Source organism: Cervus canadensis, chromosome 13 (assembly GCF_019320065.1).
Source record: "Cervus canadensis isolate Bull #8, Minnesota chromosome 13, ASM1932006v1, whole genome shotgun sequence".
NCBI lineage: Eukaryota > Metazoa > Chordata > Mammalia > Artiodactyla > Cervidae > Cervus > Cervus canadensis.
In genome coordinates, this window is record NC_057398.1 from 7,914,145 (window position 1) to 7,938,671 (window position 24,527).

The following is a 24,527-nucleotide window of genomic DNA, read 5'->3' on the forward strand; positions in this document are numbered from 1 at the left end:
CACCCTAGCCCTGCCCCAACCATGTGCGTGCGTGCTGAGTCACTTCAGTCGTGTCTGACTCTTTGAGACACCATGGACTGTAGCCCACCAGGCTCCTCTGTCCATGAGATTCTCCAGGCAAGAATACTGGAGTGGGTTGCCATGCCCTCCTCCAGGGGAATCTTCCTGACCCAGGGATCGAACCTATGTCTCTTATGTCTCCTGCATTGGCAGGCAGCTTCTTTACTGCTAGCACCTGGGAGGCCGAATGGAAACCAAAGCCATTTGTCCTTCCCTTTGTTTAGGCAATTGCAGAACAGCTAGGGCGCCTGCTCTCCCCCAGAAATCCTCATTGTGTGATTAGTAAAACTCTTCTTAGCTTCTTGGTGCATGTGTGGCATCCACATTTCTCAGCCCCTGAACCACTTTTGCAGAGGGTTGATGGTGCTCTGTGGGGTAACCACGGATAAAACTACTCAAGCAAATTGCGTACTGCTGTGCTGACCCTCAGAGGACGGTCATGAATACATAGTCAGCATATGTTTGGCTGAGGAGATTTGAAGCTGTGCATTTGTGACTCAGGCCCTTTCTCCCCTGGCTGTCTGCTTGGTGGGGGTGGGGAAAATGTTCCCCCATTTGTTTTTTTCTGCTGTCATTTCACCCCTCTGGGTCCATTACTCATCGATAAAGGTCTTCAGTTTTGCCCTCAATATCCATTCTGCTTATTCAGTGCTATCAGGTTATTATCCCAAGCCCCTCAATCCATATGCATTATGTGTAAAGCCCCGCAAGCTGATTGATATGCATACCACCATGTGCATTCATTCTCCAGCAGTTTTTTTTTTTTTTTCTCCAAGGGAGAATATATTTGTTCTATAGAGAAATTAGTGGCTGTATGTATTGCACGTGTCTTAATACAAAATGCAGGATTAATTGTTAAATTGCACAGAGGTCTGAAAGTGCATTATGCAAAATGCAAAAACTGGTTGTAATATAAATGTTTGAATTAACATGCCTGCATGCAGAAATGTTCAGGGAATTTGTAGTTCAATTAAAATGACACCAGAATTGAGCATTTTAAAAACAAGACCATTCCCAGCATAATGATTTTATAATTTATTCAGACTCGGGCATCTACCACCGTTGAATTTTGGGTTAAATAACCCAGTTGGGATATACGAAAACAGCTTCCAGTAATACAGATCCTTGGAATAAGCCCAACTGTATCATCTTGGCCTCAGCCATGTAAATAATTGAGGCGTGTACAAGGGATAATTAGCATATTTTTGGCTATATATTCAACTCTAGTACACAGTACATGAGGATTATCCTTAGACACCTGGCTGTCTTCAGAGAGCATTTGAATCCCATTCTGGGTGGCTTCTGACCACCCAGCATCCACAGGCATCCGTTTTTCCCCATGACTAAATGGTCTTAGGTACGTAGACTCATTTCCAGGAGTCTAAGCATAGCGTGATTAGAAAGGAGTTCACAAAACAAGCCTTGAATACATATCAGCTCCCAAAGAGTAACCAAGATAAGTCTGTGTTGGTCCGACCGAGGCAGCTGCAGCACAGTGCCGGCCACGCTGAATCCAGCAGTGATTGGTGTCCCTGGAGGCAGACCCTGCCATGGCTGTGGCAGACCTTTCTGTGCAAAGATGACCCTCAGACCGTGGGATGCAGGGAGTGCAGTGTTTTTCCGTTTATGAGGCTGGGCTGCTTGGAGCCATCCGCACAGCCCACCCTGTGCCTGAAATTGTCTCAGGCAGTGACCGCGTGGAGGTCAGTCACGTGTAGATGTCAACTAGCTTGTCTGGCTTATGGGAAACGGGAAGGCAGCACGTTGGAATGCTGGGCACGGGGATCCCGGTTGGTGCCCCAGAAATCGTGCTGTTGACAAACAGCAATGCTGATGGGATGACAGGTTTAAATAACAGCAGCAAGTTTGGGATTAGAAACAACAAAATAGCAAAATGTTTATGCAGGCAGAGTACATTCTGGATTTGTGGCTCCATATCTCTTCAAGCCAGAAAGGGGCTTGTTCAATGGCAAGTTTTAGGCATAAGGAAACCTGTTTCAACTTAAAGGTTTTGAGATGTGTAAGTACATCCTTGCCAGAATTTTGCTGTCTTCAGGCATCCTGCTGAATGAATAGAGACATCATGATTTTGTGAGTATGATTCTGGTTTTAAATACAGGCAGTGCAGAGAAGTTAGTATAAATAGCTAACATGAGGCGGAAGTCAGGATTCCTGAGTCCCAGGGCAGGGCCCTTTTCCGAGGCTGAGAGTTCTGGCTCCTGAAACTGGCCCAACCACGGCGGTAGGTAATATTACTCCTTTCTGCTTTGTGGTTCCTCATCCTAGAGAGAGAACGGAAGTAGGACATTTTAAAATTTATTTTTAAAGATTCTGTTAAACGGGTGCATTCTCGGATCTAACAAAGTGAAGAGCACAGTCTGATTATTTTTTCTTAAAAGGACAAAGATAATACAAAGGCTTTTTGTTTGTACCTTTGGGATTTAGCCAGGTGTGAACACATTTAAGGGGATTCAGCTACAACTCTCTTTTCAGAATGTTTGGAAGTTTTTGGAAAAAGGGCTATTTTGTATTTGAAAGCTAGTTGATTTACAGAGTTGTGTTAGTTTCAGGTATTCAAAAAAGTGACTCAGTTATGTATATACGTATTTTTTACAGATTATTTACGGTCACCAGTGTGGGTGACTGCAAGATATTGAATGTAGTTCCCTGTGCTATACCGTAAATCCTTGTTGCTTATCCATTTTATGTATAATAGTTTGTATCTGTTAATCCTCAACTCCTAATTTATTCCCCTCATCTCCCCTTCCATTTTAGTAACCATAAGTTTTCTCCATCTGTGAATCTCTGTTTTGTATATAGATTCATTTGTATTATTTTTTAGATTCCACATCTAAATGATATTGCTTCCCTTATGGCTCAGCTGGTTAAAGAATCCACCTGCAATGTGGGAGACATGGGTTCAATCCCTGGGTTGGGAAGATCCCTTGTCGAAGGGAAAGGCTACCTACTCCAGTATTCTGGCCTGGAGAATTCCATGGACAGTATGGTCCATGGGGTCACAAAGGGTTGGACACGACTGAGCGACATGCACTTTCACTTTCTAAATGATATTATGCGATATTTGTTTTTCTTTGTGTGACTTACTTCATTTAGTGTGATATTCCCTGGGTCCATCCATGTTGCTGAAAATGGCAATATTTCATTCTTTTTATGGCATCACTTCATGGGAAATAGATGGGGAAACAGTGGAAACCATGGCAGACTTTATTTTGGGGGGCTCCAAAATCACTGCAGATGGTGATTGCAGCCATGAAATTAAAAGATGCTTACTCCTTGGAAGGAAAGTTATGACCAACCTAGATAGCATATTAAAAAGCAGAGACATTACTTTGCCAACAAAGCTTCATCTAGTCAAGGCTATGGTTTTTTCAAGTGGTCAGTATGGATGTGAGAGTTGGACTGTGAAGAAAGCTGAGCACCGAAAAATTGATGCTTTTGAACTGTGGTGTTGGAGAAGACTCTTGAGAGTCCCTTGGACTGCAAGGAGATCCAGCCAGTCCATCCTAAAGGAGATCAGCCCTGGGTGTTCACTGGAAGGACTGATGCTGAAGCTGAAACTCCAGTACTTTGGCCACCTCATGAGAAGAGTTGACTCATTGGAAAAGACCCTGATGCTGGGAGGGATTGGGGGCAGGAGGAGAAGGGGACAACAGAGGATGAGATGGCTGGATGACATCACTGACTCGATGGACATGGGTTTGAGTAAACTCCAGGAGTTGGTGATGGACAGGGAGGCCTGGCGTGCTGCGATTCATGGGGTCGCAAAGAGTCGGACACGATTGAGCAACTGAACTGAATATTCCATTATATATATCACATTATAAAGATATATATATACACACACACACACATACATATGTATAAAATGTGGCACATATATATGTGATATATATATGTATATATGTGAGATATGATTTATATGTCACATATCCTTAAACGTTCGTTGGGTGCTTGGGCTGTTTACATGTGCCGGCTATTGTAAATAGTGCTGCTATGAACATTGGGGTGCACATATCTTTTCAAATTAGAGTTTTTGTCTTTTTCACACATATGCCCAGCAGTGGGATTCCTGGTTACATGGTAGCTCTAATTTTAGTTTTTTAAGGAACCTCCCTGCTATTTTCCATAGTGGCTATACCAGTTTACATTCCCACCAACAGTGTAGGGGAGGGTTCCCTTTTTTCTATACCCTCTCCAGCATTTATTATTTGTAGGATTTTTTTTTTTTTTATTTGTAGGAATTTTGATGATAGCCATTCTGACAGGTGTGAGGTGATACTTTGATGTGGTTTTTAAAAAACTTTTTAATTTAAGTATAGTTGATTTACAGTGTTGTTGTTAGTTTCTGGTAAATAGCAAACTGATTCAGTTATTCTTTTTCATATTCTTTTCCATTATGGTTTATTACAGGATAATGAATATAGTTCCTTGTGCTCTACGGTAGAACCTTGTTTATCTATTTTATATATAGTAGTTTGTATCTGCTAATCCCAAACTCCTAATTTACCCCTCACCCATCTGCTTTCCCCTTTGGTAATCATAGGTTTATTCTCTATGCCTGTGAGTCTGTTTCTGTTTTGTAAATAAGTTCATTTGTTTCATATTTTAGGTTCCACATATAAGTGATATCTTATGATAATTACCTTCCTCTGACTTAAATTTCACTTAGAGTGATAACCTCCAGGTCCGTCCATGTTGCTGTCAGTGGTATTATTTCATTGTTTTGTGTGGCTGAGTGGTATTCCATTGTGTATGTGTGAGTATGTTACATCTTTTTTATCCATTCATCTGTAGATGGACATTCAGGTTGCTTCCATGTGCCGGCTATTGTGAGTAGTGCTGCAGTGAACGTGCGTGCACGCTCAGTCACGTCTGATTCTCTGTGACCCCATGGACTGTAGTCTGCCAGTCTTCTTCTCCAGGGGATCCTCCCAACCCAGAGATCAAACCTGGGTCTCCTGCACTGCAGGCAGAGTCTTTACCGTCTGGGCCACTGCTCTCCACAGTGGTTGCATTAACATTTTCACTAACAGTGTAGAAGAGTTCTCTTTTCTCCATACTCTCTCCCTCATTTATTATGTGTAGACTTTTTAATGATGGCCACTCTGATGGGTGTGAGGGGATAGCTTGTTGTAGTTTTGATTTGCATTGCTCTGCATTGATATTCTTGATGTTGAACATCTTTTTATGTACCTATTGGCCATCTGTATGCCTTCTTTGAAGAAATGTCTGTTTAGGTCTTCTGTCCATTTTTAGATTGGGTTGCTTAGTTTTTGATATTTGAACTGTATGTATATCTTGGATGTTATTAAACCCTTGTCCATTGTATCATTTTCAAATATTTCCTCCCATTCCAAAGGTTGTCTTTTTGTTTTGTTGATGGTTTCCTTTGCTGTGAAAAACTTTTAAGTTTGATTAGTTCCCATTTGTTTATTTTTGCTTTTATTTCTGGACAAAAGGCATTTTGATCTCTTTCTAGATCAACTGGATATCCCTGTATAGCTACTAATTTAGACAAGAAAAGCTGTCAAACCCTTCCCTCTTTAGTAAGGTGATGAAGAAGATAGGGAGTGAACTGGAGGTATGTGGTCACTAGGCAGGCCTGTGCTTTATTAACTTATTTGCTTCATAGCACACTCCTCCTCTAGTTGGTCCAGGTAGGCCAAAATTATTTTTTTTAAACAACAACAACATATTCTCATATTATACATGTAGAAGGAGAAAAAGAAGATAATTCACTATAAGAAATATTACTGATTAAATGTTGTGTTGATAACAAAGGAAACTATAAGCAAGGTGAAAACACAGCCCTCAGAATGGGAGAAAATAGCAACGAAGCAACAGACAAAGGATTAATCTCAAAAATATACAAGCAACTCCTGCAGCTCAATTCCAGAAAAATAAATGGCCCAATCAAAAAAATGGGCCAAAGAACTAAACAGACATTTCTCCAAAGAAGACATACAGATGGCTAACAAACACATGAAAAGATGCTCAACATCACTCATTATCAGAGAAATGCAAATCAAAACCATAACAAGGTACCATTACACGCCACTCAGGATGGCTGCTATCCAAAAGTCTACAAGCAATAAGTGCTGGAGAGGGTGTGGAGAAAAGGGAACCCTCTTACACTGTTGGTGGGAATGCAAATTAGTACAGCCACTATGGAGAACAGTGTGGAGATTCCTTAAAAAACTGGAATTAGAACTGCCATATGACCCAGCAATCCCACTTCTGGGCATACACACCGAGGAAACCAGATCTGAAAGAGACACGTGCACCCCAGTGTTCATCGCAGCTCTGTTTATTGTAGCCAGGACATGGAAGCAACCTAGATGCCCATCAGCAGACGAATGGATAAGGAAGCTGTGGTACATATACACCATGGAATATTACTCAGCCATTAAAAAGAATTCATTTGAATCAGTTCTAATGAGATGGATGAAACTGGAGCCCATTATACAGAGTGAAGTAAGCCAGAAAGATAAAGACCATTACAGTATACTAACGCATATATATGGAATTTAGAAAGATGGTAATGATAACCCTATATGCAAAACAGAAAAAGAGACACAGATGTACAGAACAGACTTTTGGACTCTGTGGGAGAAGGAGAGGGTGGGATGTTCTGAGAGAACAGCATTGAAACAAGTATACTATCAAGGGTGAAACAGACCACCAGCCCAGGTTGGATGCGTGAGACAAGTGCTGAGGGCTGGTGCACTGGGAAGACCCAGAGGGATGGGATGGGGAGGGAGGCGGGAGGGGGGATCGGGATGGGGAACACATGTAAATCCATGGCTGATTCATGTCAATGTATGGCAAAAACCACTACAATATTGTAAAGTAATTAGTCTCCAACTAATAAAAATAAATGGAAAAACAAAAACAAAAATCCCTTTTATGTGACTCTCCCAATAGTACTATAAGGAATGAAGGCAACAGAAGTGGCAATATAGCATAATAGTTAAGATCTACACTTTGGAATAAATGGTATCTGAAGCCAAAAAAATAAATAAATGTTGTGTTGAGAAGCCCTATTTAATTGTCTGTTGAGAGCTATACAGTCTCATCTCTGGGGGAAGAGAAGACCCAGCTCAGAAGGGAGCCTGGAGCTGTCAGAAAAAAAACAAAAACAGATCAAGACTCTGACTATGGGAGAAATAGCACTTGGGTGAGAACTCTACAGCTGATTCTCTTTAAAGGGCGAGCCCCCCAAATCCTGGGTCCCTCCTCTGTGCATGGCATTCTCCCCCATTCCTCTCTCCAGGCTCACACGATTATTCTTTCTCCTTCCCTAGTCTTCCTGCTACCCAGGAAGCGCTCATCAGGCTTGGGACTAAAATTAGGAGTTAAGTGAGGCACAGCATAAGGGCTAGTCAGGATATTAGAGATCATGCCTGATATTTCAAACAGAGGGATTTAATACAGAGAGTTACACACCTATTAGAAGACTAAAAGAGCCAGAAGGGACCCTGGAATAACCCAGATATGAGCCACTATAGAAAGTGGCTACTAAGCCTCGGGCTGGGGAATTCCAAAATGAAGGGGTGGGACCCCTGGACTGTGGGAGCTCAGAGAAGAGGCGCCGGGAGGCCGGTGTTCAGATCTCGGAGGGTTGCCCTCTGGCTCATACTTGAACCACAGACCAGGTGATGCTGAGGCTGGTCCTTGGACCTCCAGGGAGGCAGATGCTGCTGAGGTTGAGAGAGTCAGTGGGAGCTGGAGTTGGGAGCCGCTGATGCCTTCTGGAGCTGGAGAGACGCAAGAACGGCGAAGAGGAAGGAGTCCATTTTTCCTCCCCTCTTCCTCCTCCATGCCAGGAGAAATTGCTCAGAATTGAGGAATAAAACAAGCTTAATGATCCATCCTGGACCAGCCTAGAGAGGAACATAGAAAACCCCTCTTTCACAGTAATAAAGCAAGCACCTGGACTTGGCCACTTGGTAACCTCTAGGCCAGAGCTTGGTTGGCAGTAAAGGAAACCCAGAGAAGGGGCTGGTGGAGTGAGCAGGAGATGGAAGTCTTATAACAGCCCCGAGTTCTCACACCAGGACCCATTGCATAGTGTGCGTGCGGCTAATTTACGTAATCCTGGCTCCCATCCATTGGGACTGGCTCAGAACTGAAGGAAGACCTAACTGTCAAGGGGTGAGGAGGGTTTAAGTAATTGGAACTGAAGCTAGATATAGCTTCCCAGGTGGTGCTCGTGGTAAAGAACCCGCCTGCCAATGCAGGAGACTTAAGAGACACAGGTTCAATCCCTGGGTCAGGAAGATCCCCTGGAGGAGGGCAAGGCAACCCACTCCACTGTTCTTTTTTTTTTTTTTTTCCAAATGTTGTGTGTGTGTGTGTGTGTGTGTGTGTTTTGAAGAATAAATAGTCAATTTTATTGGGCTCAGACTAGGAATCCACAGCCATGGGTATACATGTACCCCTCCCTTTTGAACCTCCCTCTCGTCTCCCTCCCCATCCCACCCCTCTAGGTTGATACAGAGGCCTGTTTGAGTTTCCTGAGTCATACGGCAAATTCCAGTTAGCTATCTGTTTTACAGACAGTAATGTAAGTCTCCACATTACTCTCTCCATACATCTCACCCTCTCCTCCCCTCTCCCCAAGTCCATAAAGTCTATTCTCTAGGTCTGTTTCTCCATTGCTGCCCTGTAAATAAATTCGTCAGTACTGTTTTTCTAGATTCTGTATATGTGCATTAGAATACAATATTTATCTTTCTCTTTTTGACTTACTTCACTCTGTATAATAGGTTCTAGGTTCATCCATCTCATTAGAACTGACTCAAATGCATTCCTTTTTATGGCTGAGTAATATTCCATTGTGTATATGTACCACAACTTCTTTATCCATTCATCTGTTGATGGGCATCTAGGTTGCTTCCATGTTCTGGCTATTGTAAATAGTGCTGCAGTGAACAATGGGATACATGTGTCTCTTTCAATTTTGGTTTCCTCGGGGTATATGCCTAGGAGTGGGATTGCTGGGTCATATGGTGGTTTTATTCCTAGTTTTTAAAGGAATCTCCGTACCGTCTTCCATAATGGCTGTATCAATTTACATTCCCACCAACAGTGCAAGAGCATTCCCTTTTCTCCACACCCTCTCCAGCATTTACTGTTTGTAGACTTTTTGATGATGGCCATTTTGACTGGTGTGTGGTGATATCTCTTTGTAGTTTTGATTTGCATTTCTCTAATAATGAGCGATGTTGAGCAGCTTTTCATGTGTTTGTTAGCCGTCTGTGTCTTCTTTGGAGAGATGTCTGTTTAGGTCTCTTTCCCACTCTTTGATTGGGTTGTTTGTTTTTCTGGTATTGAGCTATATGAGCTGCTTGTATATTTTGGAAATTAATCCTTTGTCCATTGTTTCATTTGCTATTATTTTCTCCCATTCTGAGGGTTGTCTTTTCACCTTGCTTATAATTTCCTTTGCTGTGCAAAAGCTTTTAAGTTTAATCAGGTCCCACTTGTTTACTTTTGTTTTTATTTCCACTACTCTAGGAGGTGGGTCATACAGATCTTGCTTTGATTTATATCAAGTGTTCTGCCTATGTTTTCCTTTAAGAGTTTTATAGTTTCTGGTCTTACAGTTAGGTCTTTAATCCATTTTGAGAAAAATGTGGAACACTTCACAAATTTGCATGTCATCCTTGTGCAGGGACCATGCCAATCTTCTCTGTATCATTCCAATTTTAGTATATGTGCTGCCAAAGTGAGCACCCACTTCACTGTTCTGGCCTGGAGAATCCCATGGACAGAGGAGCCTGACGGGCTACAGTCTATAGGGTTGCAAAGAGTTGGACATGACCAAAGCAACTTAGCACACACACATGAGTTGCCCACCTACACTGGGAAATTTGCATGAGAGAAAGGCTTCAGAGCTAAGCCTTGCCTGCCCTCTAATTCAATATTAAAGTAGGCAGTGGATGGGATGGATAGAAGGAAAAAGAGGGGAGGGGAGGGAGGCAAAGGGAGAGAGCAGGGAAGGAAGAAAAGGATGGAGGGAGGGGGAAAAGGGAGTAGCAGGCAGGCTAATAAAGCCTTGCTCCAGTTCCCAGCTGAAGGGCCGAGTGGAGTGAGAATATAAGTGTACAGTCTTTCTGGCCTGGCTCACTGAGCACTCTCTGCAGAGATGCCGATGCTAATAGTAACGAAGTTTGTCTTGATTTCTTCACTTAATAAATATTCAGAAACGGGGGACACTGAGCTGCTCTAGAAGACAGAAGCTGTGCCGGCCATGTTCTTCTGGCCCTCGTCCCAGCACGGGGGCCCCTGGGGTGCTCAGGGTGGCTGCTCCCATCTTGGCAGCTTGTCCCCCGGCCTGTCCCTGCCTGTGGCCAGCTTCCCACCGACTCAGTGCCCTTGACCTCAGACTTGCTGATGGTTGCAGGACACCTGTCAGGCTGGGCAATAGTAATAACCACTCTCACCCTTAAAATCTGGGAGAAAAAGGCACCCACTTAGTAGGAAAGTAGCAAAAGGACTTGGATGGACAGTTCTCAGAAAGAGGAAACACAGATAGCTCTGAAACGAATGAAAAGATGCTCAACCTCACTTTTTTTTAAATTGAAGTGTCATTGACATATAAAATTATATTAATTTCAGGTATATAAGGAGTCAGTATTTGTATATCAACCTCAACCTGGGAAATGCAAATTACAAGCTCTAGATTGCAAAGATCAAAAAATTTAACCTCATATATTTAGCTCATGGTGACTCCTCTGTAGGGAATGGTTTGGAAGTATCTACCAAAACTGAGCCAGCCATTCTACTTGTAGGGATTTGCCATTCAGATACACTTTTATACATGTGAAATGAAATATTATACAAAGATATTCATTGCAGCATTTTTTGTAACAGCAAAAATTAGAATGGACCTAATGCCCATAAGAGGGAGTCAGTTAAATTATGGTACATAAATTCAGAAATTTCCATAGCCATTAAAAAGGATGAAGAGATGTTACATGTATCTACAAGGAACAATCCCCAGTATATAAAACCTTAAAAAATAAGGAAATGAACAGTGCATGTAGTATTTGTGTTCAAGATAATATATATTTCAGAATGAAAAGTTAAAAACCATTTAAATTATTTGTGTGTATATGTATGCATTTGTGTGCATGTGTGTATATGGATATGTATGTTATACTTCTGTGTGCATAGAATATCCCTGGGAGTAGAAACACGGAACTGAAAACAGATCTTCTAGGGAAAGGGGTTAGGTGGACTGGACATGGAGGTTGGAAGATGGAGATTTACTTTTCCCTGCTTACTCTTTGGAACATTTGAATTTTATAATTGTGTGTTACCTGGTCAGAAAATGAACAGATTAAAATCTGGGGTGAAAAATCCATTCTAAGTCTTGCTGGGTAGATGGTCTTTCTGGAGGGCAGGCCTTCTTCCATTGAGGGGGGGTTTATCCAGAGGCTGGAAATTACTGGAAGGCATGTGCTCAGGAATAGCTCGCCATGGCTGCCCTTCCGGCGCAGACACGGGTGATGGTCGGAATCCAGGCAGTCCACGTTTCCTCCGCCCTGTCTGCTCCTGCTCCCTTCACAGCCAGGCTCTCAGTGCTCTGGAGCTCTGGAGCTCAGAATGGAGCTCTGAGCACAGATGCCAGTTCCCCTACCATTTTACCCAGCCCTCGACATGACGTCCAGCTCACAGAAACATCTTCCGCATTGGGAAATACCCTGTGGTCATGACATCTTTTTACACAGAATTCCTGTGTCTGTAACCGTAAGTCAGCCTTTTAATGTCTGCAGCATCTCTGGCCTCACCCAGTGTGTATGTAGTAAGAGCTCCGTAAGTATCGAATGATGAGTCTCAAGGATGAGTAGTTTATGATGGGATCCTTCCCAGCCATTACAGTAAGGATGGAGCCAAATCTTCCCAAATGAGACCCAGGGCGGCCCCCTAGGGGAAGGAGAAGCAGTGAAAGATGCCAACATTATAGCTCAAACCTCCACCCAGGGGTATCATGGGAGACCCGGAGAGGGGACCATCACAGTCCCCTCTTGCATCAGCAGCTACGTAGCTGGGACACAAGATTGGAAGGACTGGATGGATGTGATGGGTCAGATGGAGGGAAGTCCAGATCCACGCCGTAGAGCTGACCTTCACAGACGCCGCCTTGTCCCTGTAGAGGAATCCGAGAAAGGGCCTGGCGGGCTGGTTCCACGCCCTGAGCTGACCCACACCGCGGGAGCAGCTGGGAACTCGGCAAGGAGTCCGGAGTCTAATAGTGCGCTCCGAGGTCACAAACAGAACCGCGTCAGAAAGCACGGCAGCTGAGATCCCTTCCCTGGAGGCCGACGACTAATCCCGTGGAAAGACTACCGGGAAGAGAGTAAACAGTGGGGCGAGTTTCCCCGAAGGAGCCCGGCCTCCCACCCCTCCTGCTGGCTAAGCAGGAAGCCCGGAGGACACGGCGGGGAAGGGCGCACAAATCTAATTAGTGACTGCTGCTGAGTGAAAGCCGCTCAGTCGTGTCCAACTCTCTGTGACCCCGTGGACTATACAGTCTGTGGAATTCTCCAGGCCAGAATACTGGAGTGGGTAGCTGTTCCCTTCTCCAGGGATCTTCCCAACCCAGGGATCGAACCCAGGTCTCCCGAACTGCAGGTGGATTCTTTACCAGCTGAGCCACCAGGGAAGCCCAGGAAAGCTGGAGTGGGTAGCCTATCCCTTCTCTAGTGGATCCTCCCAACCCAGGAATGGACCTGGGGTCTCCCGCATTGCAGGCTGGTTCTTTACCAACTGAGCTATCAGGGACTCCAGCTAACTATTTGTTAATTCTAACATGCCCGAGAGATCCAGGCTGCCCTTGCCTTGTTCCTCCTCGTCTCCATGTCAGCAGAGCCCTGTCCTGTCTTCTCTGCCCCTAAAACACTGGTTTCAGCTGTGTCATTCTGAGCGGCTGGGCAGGGGAGGAAGAGAACTTAACCTGTGAGCATCCCCCGTGAGACTGCTGAGGCTTTGCTCCCTGCCAAGGCTTGCATGGGCTCAGGAACATCTGGGCTGCCCAGGTGAATGGGGTGCCAGAAGGGACCCGGGGCCGCGAGGGGCACATCCCAGCCTGGGCCCGGAGCAGGGGCAGTGCTGGCCCGTGGTTCCAGGCAGACCCCCTCAGGGCCATTGGCCAGAGTCAGTAGGAACACAGTGTTCTTCCAGAATGGCATCTTCAAGGCACAAAATGTTGTTCTCTGTAATGAAAAGAGTGTCTGAGTCACTTTATTTGTTTATATCAATTATCTCTCTTTTATAAAGTTCTGATAGTAGGGTTTAACCTTTGCCATTCATTAAAAAGTTGCGAGTGGAGCTTTCTCAGACTATTTTCCCCTGCTACTCCTAAAACAAGGACAGCGGATATGTGTGAGTCACTTTACATGTCAGGTAAATAAATACCTTCGTAAGCCCCTCACACTAAGAATCTGCTGCATCTGGTGATATTTCTAGAACACTGCCTTCTGATCCCAGCCGAGACAGGGTACCCTTCCCCCCCCACTCCTGCCTGCAGGGCTCTTTCAGTGTAACCTCAGTCTTTGTACTTTTTCTGGGGCAGGGGGAGGGGAAGAGGATTTGAAGACTTGAATTTTACAGGGCTGTAATCTCTACGATTCCTGCCAAAAAGCAATTGTCTTCTGATTTCATGGCTGCAGTCACTGTCTGCAGTGATTTTGGAGCCCAAGAAGAGGATATCTATCACTGTTTCCACCTTTTCCACTTCTATTTGCCATGCAGTAATGGGACTGGATGCCACGATCTTAGTTGTTTGTTTTTTTTTTTTAATATTTAGTCTTAAGGTGGCTCTTTCACTCTCCTCCTTCACCGTCATCAAGAGACTCTTTAGTTCCTCTTCACTTTCTGCCATTAGAGAGGTATCATCTGCATATCTGAGGTTGTTGATGTTTCTCCCACCTATCTTGATTCCAGCTTATAACTCATCCAGCCCGGCATTGCTCATGATGTACTCAGCGTATAGGTTAAAGGAACAGGGTGACAGCAGACAGCCCTGGCATGCTCCTTCCTCTGTCCTGAACCAATCAGTTGTTCCATACAGGGGTCGTTCTGTTGCTTCTTGACCTGCATACAGGTTTCTTAGGAGACAGGTAAGATGGTCTGGCATTCCCGTCTCTCTAAGCGCTTTCCAGAGTTTATCATGATCCACACAGTCAAAGGCTTTAGCGTAGTCGATGAAACAGGGATAGATGTTTTTCTGAAATTTCCTTGCTTTCTCTGTAATCCAGTGAAAGTTGGCAATTTGCTCTCTAGTTCCTCTTCCTCTTTTAAACCCTGCTTGGACATCTGCAAGTTCTTGGTTCGCATAATGCTGAAGCCTAGCATTTAAGATTTTAAGCGTGACCTTACTAGCATGGGAGATGACTGCAGTTGTCCCTGGTTTAGCACATTCTTTGACACTACCCTTCTTGGGGATTGGGATGAGGACTGACCTTTTCCAGTCCAGTGGCCGCTGCTGGGTCTTCCAGATTTGCTGACATAGTGAATGCAAAATCTTGATGGCATCATCCTGTATGGATTTGAATAGTTCTGCTGGAATTTCATCTCATTCACTAGCTTTCTTAAGGCCCACTTGATTTCGCACTCCAGAACGTCTGGCTCTGGGTGACTAACCACACCATCGTAGTAATCTGGTTCATTAAGACCTTCTTCATACAGTTCTTCCATGTATTCTTTTCATCTCTTCTTGATCTCCTCAGGTCTACTAGGTCTCTACCATTTTTACCCCTTACTGTGCCCATCTTTGTGTGGAATGCTCCCTTGATGTTTCCAGTGTTGCTGAAGAGATCTCTAGTCTTTCCCCGTTTGTTGTTTTCTTCTGTTATTAAGCATTGCTCATTGAAGAAGGCCTTCTTGTCTCTCCTAGCTGTTTTTTGGAACTCTGCATTTAATTGGATGTACCTCTCCCTCTCTCTCTTGCTTCTCACTTCTCTTCGTTCTTCCACTCTTTGTAAAGCCGCCTCAGACAAGCACACTGCCTTCTTGCTTTCCTTTATCTTTGGGATGGTTTTGTTCGCCACCTCCTATACAATATCATGGACCTCTGTCCATCGTTCTTCAGGCACACTGTTAACTAGATCTAGTCCCATCAATCTATTCGTTACCTCTACTGCAAATTCATACGGGAAATGATTTAAGTCATACCTGGCTGGCCTATTGTTTTTCCTGGTTTTCTTTAAGTAAAGCCTGAGTTTTACTAGGAGAAGCTGATGATCTGAGCCACAGTCAGTTCCAGGTCTTGTTTTTGCTGACTGTATACAGCTTCTCGATCTTCACCTACAAAGAGTGTAATCAGTTCGATTTCGGTATGGACCATTTGGCAGGAGAAAAATGACAAACCTAGACAGTGTGTTGAAAAGCAGAGACATTACTCTGCTGACAAAGGTCCGCACAGTAAAGGCTATGGTCTTCCCAGTGGTCATGTATGGTTGTGAGAGCCGGACCATAAAGAAGGTAAAACTCCAAAGAATTAATGCCTTTGAACTGTGGTGCTGGAGAAGACTCCTGAAAGTCCCTTGGACTTTCCGGGAGATCAAACCAGTCAATCTTAAGGGTCATCAGTTCAGTTCAGTCTCTCAGGCGTGTCCGACTCTTTGCGACCCCATGAATCGCAGGCCTCCCTGTCCATCACCAACTCCCGGGGTTTACTCAAACCCATGTCCTTCGAGTCGGTGATGCCATCCAACCATCTCATCCTCTGTCGTCCCCTTCTCCTCCTGCCCCCAATCCCTCCCAGCATCAGGGTCTTCTCCAATGAGTCAACTCTTTGCATGAGGTGGCCAAAGTACTGGAGTTTCAGCTTCAGCATCAGTCCTTCCAGTGAACACCCAGGACTGATCTCCTTTAGGATGGACTGGCTGGATCTCCTTGCAGTCCAAGGGACTCTCAAGAGTCTTCTCCAACACCACAGTTCAAAAGCATCAATTCTTCGGCACTCAGCTTTCTTCACAGTCCAACTTTCACATCCATACATGACCACTGGAAAAACCATAGCCTTGAATAGATGGACCTTTGTTGGCAAAGTAATGTCTCTGCTTTTTAATGTGCTATCTAGGTTGGTCATAACTTTCCTTCCAAGGAGTAAGCGTCTTTTAATTTCATGGCTGCAGTCACCATCTACAGTGATTTTGGAGCCCAAAAAAATGAAGTCTGCCATTGTTTCCACTGTCTCCCCATCTATTTCCCATGAAGTGATGGGACCAGATGCCATGATCTTTGTTTTCTGAATGTTAATCTTGAAGCCAACCTTTTCACTCTCCTCTTTCATTTTTTTTTTTTTTTACTTTTTTTACATGAACCTGATTTTATTTATTTATTTATTTGTTTATTTTCAGCTGCACTACACAGCATGTGGGATCTTAGTTCCCCGACCAGGGATCGAACTCACACCCCCTGCAGTGGAAGCACAGTCTTAACCACTGGACCACCAGGGGATTCCCTCCTCTTTCACTTTCATCAAGAGGCTTTTTAGTTCCTCTTCACTTTCTGCCATAAGGGTGGTGTCATCTGCATATCTGAGGTTATTGATATTTCTCCCGGCAATCTTGATTCCAGCTTGTGCTTCTTCCAGCCCAGCATTTCGCGTGATGTACTCTGCATATAAGTTAAATAAGCAGGGTGACAATATACAGCCTTGACGTATTCCTTTTCCTATTTGGAACCAGTCTGTTGTTCCATGTCCAGTTCTAACTGTTGCTTCCTGACCTGCATACAGGTTTCTCAAGAGGCAGGTCAGGTGGTCTGGTATTCCCATCTATTTCAGAATTTTCCACAGTTTATTGTGATCCACACAGTCGAAGGCTTTGGCGTAGTCAATAAAGCAGAAATAGATGTTTTTCTGGAACTCTCTTGCTTTTTCGATGATGCAGCGGATGTTGGCAATTTGATCTCCTGTTCCTCTGCCTTTTCTAAAACCAGCTTGAACATCTGGAAGTTCTCGGTTCACGTGTTGCTGAAGCCTGGCTTGGAGAATTTTGAGCATTACTTTACTAGCGTGTGAGATGAGTACAATTGTGTGGTAGTTTGAGCATTCTTTGGGATTGTCTTTCTTAGGGATTGGAATGAAAACGGACCTTTTCCAGTCCTGTGGCCACTGCTGAGTTTTCCAAATTTGCTGGCATGTTGAGTGTAGCACTTTCACAGCATCATCTTTCAGGATTTGAAATAGCTGAACTGGAATTCCATCACCTCCACTAGCTTTGTTCATAGTGATGCTTTCTAAGGCCCACTTGACTTCACATTCCAGGATGTCTGGCTCTAGGTGAGTGATCATACCATTGTGATTATCTGGGTCATGAAGATCTTTTTTGTACAATTCTTCTGTGTATTCTTGCCACCTCTTCTTAATATCTTCTCCTTCTGTTAGGTCCATACCATTTCTGTCCTTTATCGAACCCATCTTTATGTGAAATGTTCCCTTGATATCTCTAATTTTCTTGAAGAGATCTCTAGTCTTTCCCATTCTGTTGTTTTCCTCTATTTCTTTGCACTGATCACTGAGGAAGGCTTTCTTATCTCTCCTGGCTCTTCTTTGGAACTCTGCATTCAAATGGGAATATCTTTCCTTTTCTCTTTTGCTTTTCGCTTTTCTTCTTTTCACAGCTATTTGTAAGACCTCCTCAGACAACCATTTTGCCTTTTTGCATTTGTTTTCCATGGGGATGGTCTTGATCCCTGTCTCCTGTACAGTGTCACGAACCTCTGTCCATAGTTCATTAGGCTCTCTGTCTATCAGATCTAGTCCCTTAAATCTATTTCTCACTTCTACTGTATAGTCATAAGGGATTTGATTTAGGTCATACCTGAATGGTGTAGTGGTTTCCTCTACTTTCTTCAGTTTAAGTCTGAATTTGGCAATAAGGAGTTCATGATCTGAGCCACAGTCTGTTTCCAGTCTTGTTTTTGCTGACTGTATAGAGCTTCTCCATCTTTGGCTGCAAAGAATATAATCAATCTGATTTTGGTGCTGTTTTGTGCTTCGGTCTTCTGTCAAGTTCCTTCTTTTAGGGAAAAAAAATTGGAATATAGGTGCTTTACAATGTTATGTTAGTTTCTGTTGTACAACCTCGTGAATCACTTACATATATGCATATATCCTCTGTCTCTCGGGCCTCCCTCCCACCTCCTCCATCCTCCCATCTTTAGGTCATCACAGAGCACTAACTGAGCCCCTAGGCCTTACAGTAGATTCCCGCCATCTATCTGCTTCATCTGTAGTAGTGCATATGTCAGTCCCTTTTGAAGAAGGCAAGAGGCAGTTCCAGTGGTTAAAGTCAGCACTTAAAGAGACGATGGCTTAAGTGGTAAAGAATCCGCCTGCAATGCAGGAGATGCAGGTTCGATCCCTGGGTTGTTGAAGATTCCCCTGGAGAAGGAAATGGCAAGCCAGTCCGGTATTCCTGTATGGAACGTCCCATAGACAGAAGAGCCTGCTGTGGGCTGAAGTTCATAGGGCCGCAGAGAGTTGGCCACAACCGAGCATGCACACACAGTGAGACCAGACCCGTGGGCTCAGCACCCATAGAGAGAAACTGCATCCCGGCCACCGCCAGCACCCCTGGCAGGGGCGGGGGGCGAGCAGGCACGGCCCCTGGATGAGAAGCAGCAGCCAGTCAGGACGGCGCGCAGGCTCTTTGCTCCACCGTGCCCCCTGCGCTCAGTCGATCCCTTCCTCGGCGTGGAGATGAGCACAGCCCACAGTAAGTGGGAGCAGTGAGGTGAGAACAAAGCGGGCTCTGCCAGGCAGGAACTGTTCCTTCCCTTCCCCGGGGGTGGCTGGCATGTCTAACCCGCAGTGGCGTCCGAGAACTCCGGGAGAGATGCTGCTGTCTCCGCCGGGAGCTTGGTTGTATCATTGCGTTCTTTGCTGAGAAATTGAAGTAATTTGGAGTCATTTACCTAACAACGGCTTTTGGAAAAGAACATGTCAGAGAGATCTGCTGACATCACCCTTTCAGAGGTCCGTGTGGTGTAGGTGCCATGTCTTTTCTCCCTTTCCAGCCCCCCCGGTACGTGCCTTTCGTGGTGACAGGAAGCGGGATGACTGGGGTGGCCTTCCTGACCCGCTGTCTTTTGTTAACGTCTAGGTGTTCTCAGTCAGCCCCTGCCAGGTGCCTCTTCTCCTGGGCACACACACATAAGTACAGATGATGCTTCAACTGTGGGCACTTCTGTCCATTGGCTGTGTGGCCCACAGCTGGGGAAAGAGAGGCCAAATGTGCATGCCTAGGGTTTCTTGATTGGGGATTTTGCAGCAATCAGAAATGATTAGGGATCTGAGTCTTGTGACTGAGTACTCAGAAGGACTCAGTCACCCATGTGTTTATTCAGTGACCGTTTGAACCATGGACGCCCTGATCCCAGGGACCTGGGAGGAGAGGAGCCGGTTCACAGACCCTCAGACTTGCTCCACCTTTGGTCCAGAAGGGGCGTCTCCTCGCAGCCTGTCCTGCTTCTGTCCCCAGGACGGGGATGCTCAGAGTGTTCTGAGCCTGTCCCAGGGATGAAGGGCTTCAGCTGCTGGTGAGTTTCTTTGCCTGCAGAGTGGCCCTCCCCTGCGCACCCCCACCTCCCATCCTGCTTCCAAAGCTCGACCGTTCTATATTTGCAGGTGCTTCTCTTCTCTTCTCTTCTCCAGAGTCTCTGTGATTCCAGAGAAACAGTGCCGGGGCCGCCACCCTGTGCCCCTGTGACATCCCCAGACCGCCACTGTCCTGTGTGTGCATACTTGGATTAGGAGGCAAAACAAAACCCTTGAAGCTCCACTGTTTTCATCCTAGGGCCAAGTCAACTTACTAGCATCAGCCCATCATCCTGGCGACCCAGGTGTTGGAGACTCTTGTCTCTGTCCTCTGGGTTTCCTAGAGCCGGAGCTGGAGTGCCACATCTCGAGGGTAGGTGGGGAGCTGGGGGCCCTGAGTATGCTTTAAGCCTCGGGGCGCATATTCTCACAGGCCTCAGAAGAAGCTCAGTGTGACGCATGTCCAGGCTGCCGGTCTAAATGCTGAGCACATGGTCAGCGCTTCATAAATGCCTGGGGCGGTGGGGGGCGGTCTGGGGGCTTCCCTGGCAGTCCAGTGGCTAAGACTCTGCACTTCTGCTGTAGGGAGCACAGGTTCGGCCCCTGGTTGTGGAGCTAAGATGCCACATGCCATGCCAGCATGGTCAAAAAAAGAAAGACCGTCAAGCCATCTTAAAAATTGCCCGGGTGGGTGAGTGGTTGTCCTGGCCAGGTGGGGGGGAGCCTGCCCCACACTGCCTCCATCCCTTTCTTTTCGGGAGGCAGCTTCCAGGAGCTTGTTTGCTGAGCTGTCTCTACTATGTTACGTAGCGTGATTATGAATCAAGGATGAACAATAGCCCAAAATAGGCTGTTTAAAAACCAAAACAAGGAGAGGAACACTGAAGGAAGAGAAGCGGTTGGGGAGTGTGGTCCGACTGGGCAGCCTCTGGTCCTGGTGGTCGGAGTGGAGATCCTGGCCGTGGTGGCAGGGACGGGCTTCTGGCGGGTGGGCCCCCACCCATCTGGTTCAGGAGAGAGAAAATGTGTGTTTTCTTGGCACCTCTTTCCACCTGCACTGTCAGGATAAGAAGAAGCGGCTCCGGTTTGTTCTCTCCAATTCCTCAATTTCACATGAAATGACTCTGCTTTATGGCAGCGAGTGCTTCAGTAAGTGCCTGCCCGCGGGGCCTGGGCTGGGAGGCGGGCAAGATGAAAAACGCAGCGCAGGCTGGCTTCATCAGGATGTGAAATTGAGTGTGAGCAGTGTGATTTATTAAAGACCGCTGTCCGTGACAGTTAAAGTGTGCACACGGTGCACCCAGCAAACGACTCTTGCTCGGGATGGCAGGAAGGCCCCCAGGGGTGGTCAGAGTCGCCCCTTCCTTCCTCTCTGTCCCCCTGCTGGATGCCCTGTGGAGGCTCAGCCCGTGACCAGGATCAAATAACCGCGGCTCTGACTGTGTTAACAAAAGACCATCCAGGCACTGGGAGCACGCGCCTCAGTGGCCCCGGTCTGAAGTAGCAGTTGCCATGACAGAGGATGCAAACGTGTTCCTCCAGGCTTGTTCCCCCCATTACAAAGATGGAGAAACTAAGGAACCCCGGGAGAGGGGGTGACCAAGTGAGTTAGTGACGGTGATGCCTGAAAATACGAGCCTGCTGCTTCCCACTTCCTGTTTCCTTAGCACCTTGAGTAGAGGGATGAAATGAGATCTGGAGGCAGAAGAGTTAAAGGCACCAGGCCAGGAAGCGGGGCTCCGTGTGAGCCTCCCGCCAACGTGGTCCGAGGCCCATCACCGCTTTGGAGCGCAGGCCGCCGAGCACGCCCGGAGCCAAACAGCCCCGGGCTCCAAGTGCGACTTGGTGACCACTTAACTTTCAGACCTTGAGAAAGTTGCTCTCCTCTCTGAGCCTTGGTTTCCCTTTCCATGAAGTGGGGCTAAAAATACCTCCTTAAGAAGGCGATTGTGAGGATGTGGCTTGCCTCCCGCAAAGGCCCCGGGTGACCTGTAAATGCTCAGTGCTCGTCCGTCCCCTTGCTCAGCCTGTGAACCTCCGGTGGGCCCTCTGCAGGGTCCCCCGGAACAGGGGGCCTGGAGGCTGGCTCTTGGACCGGCAGCGTCCACGTCAGCAGGGATCCTGGGGGAAACGCAGATCCCAGGCCCACCCAGGCATCCTGGGTCACAGCCTCTGGGGGCCGGGACCGTGCATTCTAACATGCCCTCCTGGTGGTTAGAGTGTGGCTCCTGTCTGAGACCAGCCCCAGGATTTCACGGGTCAGTTTTGAACAAATTAGAACATGTAGTTCTTTTTCATGAGAGGGTGTGAAAGAAGCAGTTGAGTGGTTTTTTTTTTTTTTTTTGAAAAACACCTAGGCCTCAAAAGCTAGGTTTGAGGCCCAGGTTTGTACATTATACGAAGGTAAGAAATGGTTCCTCTAGCCCTGGAGTAGCAAGAGCCTGTTCTTCAGGCTGCCTGTCCATATCCCCACGGGTTTGAAAACAGACCTGGCAGTTTACAGGCGTGGAAGCCCGGGCAGCTGTGGTCCTGCCGTGTGTCTTTCAGTGAGGTAGCCCGTGGACAGGGATAGGCTCCTGCCCTGTAGATTTATCAGATGAAAGCTCTAAATTGAGCTGTGAAGGAAGGTCTGAAAGTGCAGGACCATTTGATGAATTGCTTCACAATCTCTCTAGGTTGGACCACCGAAACAAAGCTACCAAAGCCCCTTATTATTTCTCCCCATCAGATCTGAGTATTGTTAAACATCAAGTGCTGTCAGGAGCAGGCTGTTTTAATGAAGACAGCACATCAAGTCCTTCTGAATAATTAATGAAATGATGGTGGTTGAAGCCAGTACAGTGGTGCAGAGAGGGCCCTGCTGTTTCTCAGATCCTGAGCCAGCCCCCTGGAACCAGTCTGATGTACGAGCTCATTCTCAAAGGAAAAAAAGCACTCAGCCTCCACTGTTCTCAGAGTAGAAAGTGGCACCAAGGCAGACCAATATCTATCTATCTATCCATCTATCTATCTATCTATATATATATGTATACACACACATACACATAGGGTGTGGGGCTGGGATTCAAAATATCTAATAGATTGAAAGGCACAGGTACAAACCAGTCAGTTCAAAGAGATGGTGACCAAATTTGAGTCAGTTGAACTGAGGTGGACCAGCCTAGAGCCTGTTATACAGAGCAAAGTAAGTCAGAGAAAAACAAGTATCATTTATTAACACAAATATATGGAATCTAGGGAAATGGTACCGATGAACCTATTTGCAGGGCAGGAACAGAGACACAGACGTAGAGAACAGGCTTGTGGACACGGAAGGAGAGGGCGTGATGAATTGAGAGTCGTGTTGAAATATATACATACCATGTGTAAAGTAGATAGCCAGTGGGAAGCTGCTTTATAACATAGGGAGCTCAGCCTGGTGCTCTGTGATGACCCAGAGGGGTGGGATGGGGAGGTTGGGGGAAGGCTCAAGAGGCAGGGGACGTATGTATACTTAGAGCTGATTTCACATTGTTGTACGGCGGAAACTAATACATTACAAAGAAATTATCCTCCAATTAAAAAAAAAAAAGATGATGGCCAAGTGCTAGAGCAGGTCCTGGTGTCCCCTACAGAGCCAGCTTTTACCCCTTTCAATGTTATATCAGAGAACAGGTCCTGAGGGGACCCTGGGACCGTGGCCTTTACGATCTAGTAGAGTAGCCCTCTGTCTGTTAGCGTAAGGTACACAGTGTCTGTGATACACACCAGCTGGTGTCAGTCCCGAGGGCGCTGTCTGAGGCAGTGGGCAGGCGCAGTGAGAGGGAATATATTCTTTGGCCTCAAAAGCCATCAGCCACCACATCCTGTGCCTCTGTCTTCTGCAGCATCTCTGAGAGTCACCTCTGCATCGCATTCCTCTGTTGGGCATCCTCCAAGCCTGCCCACTCACCAAGGCCCTCTATGGAGGCTGAATACCCTCAGTCTCACATCCGTCTTCACTGGGATGATGATGTGGGATGTTGTATATGCACCTGCATCCCAGGGATACGGATGGATATGTTGGTGGTCGATGCTGATCAGGGCCACCACATTTGTGTTCTGGGCTCCGGCCAAGGCAAGCTTGTCTGGGAGGTGAGAGCCGTCTTGCTTTGTAGCACAACAGTGCTCAAACTGGGAAACTCCTCTTTTCCCTATCTTAGAATGACTGAGAGTCAGTCGGTGACATTGCTGCTTCATGGAAAGTGAAAGTGAAAGTGAGAGTCTATCTGTCCAGGGACCCAAGAGCCAAGCAGAGAGGGTCACGATGTTCCTCACCCCCCTCAAGAGAACCAGCAAGGTAATGACTGAGCACTGGATGAGCAGGAGGGGCATCAGGCAACAGGGTGTCAGAGCCTCTGGCTAGAGAACTTGCCTGAGTAGATGGAGGGAGGAAGCTCTGTTCAGTTCAGTCCAGTTGCTCAGTCATGTCCGACTCTTTGCAACCCCATGGACCGCAGCACGCCAGGCTTCCCTGTCCATCACCAATTCCCAGAGCTTGCTCAAACTCATATCCATTGAATCAGTAATGCTCCAACCATCTTATCCTCTGTCATCCCCTTCTCCTGCCTTCAATCTTTCCCAGCATCAGGGTCTTTTCCAATGAGTCAGTTCTTTGTGTCAGGTGGCCAAAGTATTGGAATTTCACCTTCAATATCAGTCCTTCCAATGAATATTCAGGACTGATTTCCTTTAGGATGGACTGGTTGGATCTCCTTGCAGTCCAAGGGACTCTCAGGAGTCTTCTCCAACACCACAATTCAAAAGCATCAATTCTTCTGCACTCAGCTTTCTTTATGGTCCAACTCTCACATCCATACATGACTACTGGAAAAACCATAGCTTTGGCTAGACAGACCTTTGTTGGCAG

At 46.2% G+C, this 24,527-nt stretch overlaps 1 protein-coding gene and 1 non-coding gene across 11 annotated transcripts in view; one reads left to right on the forward strand and one right to left on the reverse strand.

The window, feature by feature from the left end:
- Positions 1-24,527, forward strand: part of HHAT (hedgehog acyltransferase) — a 353,352-nt gene that overhangs the window by 323,104 nt on the left and 5,721 nt on the right. The gene's annotated exons all lie outside the window — the stretch shown is intronic.
- LOC122452606 lies at positions 9,713-9,819 on the reverse strand. Its single transcript, XR_006272770.1, has one exon. It is a non-coding gene; the product is annotated as a U6 spliceosomal RNA (small nuclear RNA).